Below are 5665 nucleotides of genomic sequence, written 5' to 3'. Positions count from 1 at the left end.
ATGAGCAGTAGCCGAAGCATGGGAAAGATGGAGGAAGAGCAAAGAAGGAAGATCCCTTTGGTTCCAGAAAACCTCCTGAAAAAGAGGAAGGCTTATCAGGCCCTCAAAGCCACCCAGGCAAAGCAGGCGCTTTTACACAAGGAGGAACAGAGGAATGGAAAAGGGCTCAAGTTTAAGCAACTAGAATGGTTCCTACATGATTCCTGGCAGCAGCGATGTGACAGGGTGCGCCTCAGACGACTAGAAGTGAAAACTCATGGCTTGAAAGTGCCAGATAAATATTCTTTGGCCTTTGTTGTATTCATCCAAAGGATTAATGGGGTGAGTTCACTGATGCAGAGGACCATTGCAAGACTTTGCCTGAATAAGATTTTCAGTGGTGTCTTTGTGAAAGTAACCCCTAAAACCATAAAAACGCTTTGTAGAGTGGAACCTTATATGACCTGGGGATTTCCAAATCTGAAGTCTGTTTGGGAACTCATCTTGAAACGTGGACAAGCCAAAGTCAAAAACAAAACCATCCGACAGACGACACAGTGATTGAGGAGCACCTGGGGAAGTTTGGTTTCATTTGCTTTGAGAGACCTCATTCATGAAATTGCCTTCCTGAGGAAGAATTTTCAGTCGATCTCAGGGGTTTTGCGCCCTTTCCAACTCTCAGTGGCCCATCAGGCTACCAAGAATAGAGTGGGTTTCCTAAAGGAGGTGGGCTCACCTGGCTATCGAGGAGAAAGCATCAGTCAGGTCATCCGGCAGCTGAACCAAACCCAGAATATCTGAAAGCACAGTGCATTTGGAAGCATGTGTTTTTGTTTTATGGAATTGTTACCCAGTATCTTCAAAAAAGGTTATTTTCTACTATATCTTCAGAAACTACAGGGGAAGTGTCAGGGAAAAGATGGTGACAGTCATGGCAGGCACTTTTCATCCCACCCCAGGTCCAAGGAAACATTCCTGTGTATTTTCGTTGTTGGTCACCATCCACCTCTGAAATCAGCAAAAGACTCATGCCATGGAGGAGGGATGCTTTGTCACATCTTCTATCCTGGGGTTTAATGTTGGTGAATGAATACCCAAGCATGAATACAAGACAGCAGTGGACCAACCCCAGGGACATACTTGAGCCTAGGGGTTCCTAGGGCCTTGTTTTGGAAAGAATTTTAAGTACAATTAGAGAGAAGAGCACAAAAGCAGTGCTCGGTTGTCTCTGCTGTGAGTCCATGTTCTAACTTCAGTGACAGCGTTGTGAGCTCTCAGACTTACACAGAGCTCTAAGTGTATATGATGCCTTCCTTACCCTTGCCTGCAGCTGGCTTAATGCTTTTCTTTAGCTCAGGATTTTAACCTGTTCTTGGATCTATGAGAAGGGAAGGACGCCTTCCCCCAGGAAAACATGCAGAAACTCCAATTCTCTCTTGGAAGTTTAGAGTATTTGTAGACCCTACTCAGGGACCCATGCACCTTGTGTGAAGAAGTCCTGCACTATCAGGACTGGTCACCCAGGCTCTGACCTTCCTAGTCTCTTCTGGTTCCACGTCCTATGGAAGACCAGAGCTTACCAAGGTAGTTTTTTCCCTTCAAGCCAAATGAGTGTTTCCTTTTAAGAACACGGTGGTAGATTACTGAGTCCCTGTGCCATCTATGACTCAGGGAAATGCCCACCATTTAGTTCTGCTGGGCTTCAGGATGGAATTCTCTGGTTTCCCTGATGATCAGTCCTCTTCTTAAACCTAAATCAGGAAAGAGTGAACCATTTTCTTGGTTTGGCATGGATGAAATTAGCAATATTTGGTCTTTTAGGCTGCAGGCAAGCAGCTTAATTGGACCCTTTCCTTATATATTCTAGACTCCAGAAGTATTGCCCTCTACCCTGCAAGTAAGAATGTAGACCAACACTCCTGGAGATATTAGACCTAAAAAGAGGCTCTGACCCTGCTTGTGTTTGTCATCAGTGTCCACCCCTAAATGGGCCTTCCCTCTGCTCCTGTCACTCACTTATTTGCTTCAGCTTGCCATCTAAGCAGTTGATGAGGGTGTGCCAGGCCCAGCTTAAGAGCTGAAAACATGCTTAACTATTGTGTCCCCTGGTCCTTTAAGATCAGCTCTGCTGCAGTTTTGGTTCATGGAGCGCTCAAACATGTTACTGAGCCCAAGCTCATACTGCTCGCCACCCAACAGGCCAATAAATGGAGAGACGAGTTGTTGGGACAAGGAATAGCCACTTTATTCAGAAAGCCAGAAAACTGAGAAGATGGCGGGCTCGTGCCCCCAAAGAACCATCTTGCCTGAGTTAGAATTCAGGCTTCTTTTATACTGAAAGGGGACGGCGTAAAGTCAAACACTTCCTGGTTCCCGTCATGTGTTATTTGTTCACAGGTGAGCCTGGTCAGCTAAACAAAGGTATTTTAGCTTAATGCTCATTACCTGGGAGGCAGGGTTCCCAGAGATTGGCCATTATGTATAATTTCAGCTTATAGGCAACATCCCTTTACTGATTAACTTGTAATAGAATACAAAATGTTCTTCCCTGTTACTAACATAGCTGTGAGATTGAATTGGAGGTATTAACAGTGCCTTAAAATGTGCCAGATTATGAGGTAGTTAAATTGGTTGGCTCAAGAGTTAACCTGCCAGGATTAGATGTTACAGATGTTACTCTGATACTGTGAAACATTGTAAAATCAGATGACTTTAAAATGATGTGTCAAAAAGTAATAGGAAAAGAGCAGCTGTGAGTGTGGAAGGCCAGGGTATATATCCTGGATCTGTATTATACTAAATATGGGAATGTTTCCAGTCTTGTCTGTAAAATGGGGCTAATATAGTCAAGCCTGTCTGCCTCACATGGTTAAGAGTACTAAGGAAAAATAACAGTTTTTAACTTAGAATTCTATATAAATAAAGGAGGTTATAAAAATTATTACTAAAAGTATGGTAAGAAAATTTAGATATCTACTTAAAGTTTTTCAAACTTATGTTGAGTGTACATATTCAAAAGAGCTTGAGTATTACTGAATTAAGGAGAGTGATTAGGCTGTAAGACAAAACAGTCCAGTGCAAGGAGGCAGGGCTCTAAGCTGTGGAACCTGACCTGAAAGAAGTGCCTGCCCCTCTGTGAACCTGTTTCCTCAAATGGACAATAAGGAGATTGGATATGATTCTGCTGCTCCCTGTTTCTTGAGTCACTAACTGGGCGGGTCAGGCCATTTGGAATGTAACATCTCTACCAATAATAACACCATTAGCAGCAATAATAAAACCCTCTACAGTTTTTTGAACGATTAATGTGCACTTGCATGCATCATCTCTATAACCAAGCGTCTGCCCCTCTCACACAGGGTAATTCATGCTATTCATTCTTTTATCAGTCACTAGTGTCTACCCTATGCCTCACCCTGTTCAGGGCAATGCCAGAAAAGGGAAGAAAAGAGATGTGTCTTCTGCCCAAGGAATCTCAAAGAGAGAATAGCCAGATCCATAGACAACCAACTTTAATAAAGGACCAGACAGAAGCACCAGATACAAGTGCACTCAGCCATGCTGGTTAGACCTGAAAATGGGGAACAATTATTTCTGATCAGGGGATTGAGGTATTTTGTACTGGAGTTAGGCCTTGAAAAAAAAAGAAAAAAAAAAATTTGACGAGGGAAGAGCATTCCCCAGACAGGAGGAGCTCTATGTGCAGAAGCACAGAGGCAAGAAAACACAAGTCTCCCGGGAGAAAGGTATGTTGGGTGGAGCACAGGAAACAAGGGGTGTGGCAGGAAAGGAAGAGCCAGTAATCAGGGAACCCTTTGTGAAGGGCCTTGTGTGCCAGGCTAGAGTTGGGAGGGGTGCTGACCAGGAAAGGGAGATGAGCAGTTGTGCATTTCAGAGGAAGCCCACGCAGCCACTCTGCCAGCGTAAGAGTATCTGAGCCTGGCAAGGCAGGGCGAGAGCTGTGCTTCTCTGGTGGTGGAATGAATGCCTGAATGTCAGCACCATTTGCAGCTGAGTCATCAGTGGGGACGGGAAGCAAAGACTTCAGTCCGTTCATAGCAATGCTGTTTCTCTTCTGAGGCCAGTCAGGTTAGCACACCTCAGGCTACAAACCATGCCTTGATTCTTATATCCAATCCAAGAGAAAATGAGAAGCCACACAAAATTAAGTTTTGGGCCATAGTCCTACTAGAAAAGGAGATAGCTCCAAAAAACCTATTAAAAATATTTCAGGAATTTGAATTTGAAAACTACTTTGGGAATTTGTTAGATTTCCTAATTTTGATAATTAAATTATGGTTGTATAAGAGAATGTTCTTGTTCATAGGAAAAAATGACAGTGGGGGAGAGGAGGAGGAGGAGGAGGAGGAGGATGATAGGACAAAATGTAGAATTAGTGAATCTGGGTAAAGAATATGTGGGAATTCCTTGTTCTATTCTATCCTTGCAACTTGCCAATAGCTTTGAAATTATTTCAAAATTAAAAGTAACCCAAAAATGTCAGGAATATGTTTCTTAATTCTGTTTATCCCTTAGCACCTACCACAGGATCTTAACATTACTGTAAATAACAATGATTTATCTCTTGAGTTCCATTCTCTGCTAGGCACTACTAGGGGTTGTATACACGTTATTTCTAATCCTGCAGAGTAGGTATTCTTATTCCCATTTTACAAATGAGGAAACTGAAGTTCAAGAAGTTTAAGTATCTGATAAGAATAACAGCCAGGAATCCAAAGCCCAGGATTTTTCTGCTGTAATTCTCAGTTAATTTTTGTTGAATGAAATATGAGAGAAATTTGAATAAGGTACCGTACAAATGTAAGAGACCTGATGATTTACTGAGAATTATGATGAACACTCTGATCTAAAGAATACCCTCATCAGTAGGAAAAGGCTAAATATCAGTGGACTGCTATGCAACCAATTTTTCAAAAGAATTAGGTAAGTATACTGCCATTAGGGTTGCTGAATAAAATGGCAACATACTGGGACATATTTACACTAAGAAAATTATCCATTATCCAAAATTCAAATTCAACTGAACATCTTGTATTTTTATTTGCTGTATTTGGCAACCCTAAACGCCATGAAACGATGTCTGTTTTCTAAGTGAACAAAATAAGCTACTGATATAAACAAAAACACAGCCCCATTTTTGTTTAGAAAAATGTGTAAGTATAGGAAAATGTCTGGGAGGATATACTTTATAGTGTTAACATTCTCTTTAGAAAATGGAATTAGGATAAGGTATGGAAAGAAGATTTAGTGTTTACTTTCTCTACTACTCTATTTTGTGTATTTTTAGTTGAAATCTTTATTGAGATAATTATAGAATTGTATGCGGTAGTAAGAAATAATGCAGAGAGTTCTGTTGTATGCTTTGCTCAGTTTCTCTCTAAATTGGAAAAAAAAAGAACCTCTTTTTTCTGTACTACTACTCACACTGAACACTTCTGACACCAGTTGGGTGTCTACAATTCAATTCAATTCTGACACTATCTACCTGAAATTGGCATTAGACCCCAGTTGTTAAGAGCTTAGTCCCACAAAACTGCTCCCACTTCAGATGCCAATCTGGAATCCAGGCTTCCTGTACTTCTGACCAAGCAGCTATAAATTATGTGTTCTCATAACCCCCTTCTTGAGTTCGATAACCTGCTAGAACAGCTCACAAAATTCAGAA

At 41.5% G+C, this 5665-nt stretch overlaps 1 pseudogene across 1 annotated transcript; it reads left to right on the top strand.

The window, feature by feature from the left end:
• On the top strand, positions 1 to 780 carry LOC307054247 (large ribosomal subunit protein uL30-like; annotated as a pseudogene). Its single transcript has one exon. The product of its transcript is annotated as a large ribosomal subunit protein uL30-like (transcript).
• The last annotated feature ends 4885 nt before the right edge of the window (positions 781 to 5665 follow it).

This window comes from Hyperoodon ampullatus (assembly GCF_949752795.1).
Source record: "Hyperoodon ampullatus genome assembly, chromosome: 6".
Lineage (NCBI taxonomy): Eukaryota > Metazoa > Chordata > Mammalia > Artiodactyla > Ziphiidae > Hyperoodon > Hyperoodon ampullatus.
The sequence above is the reverse complement of the archived record's forward strand: the minus strand, read 5'-3'. Positions and strand labels throughout refer to the sequence as shown.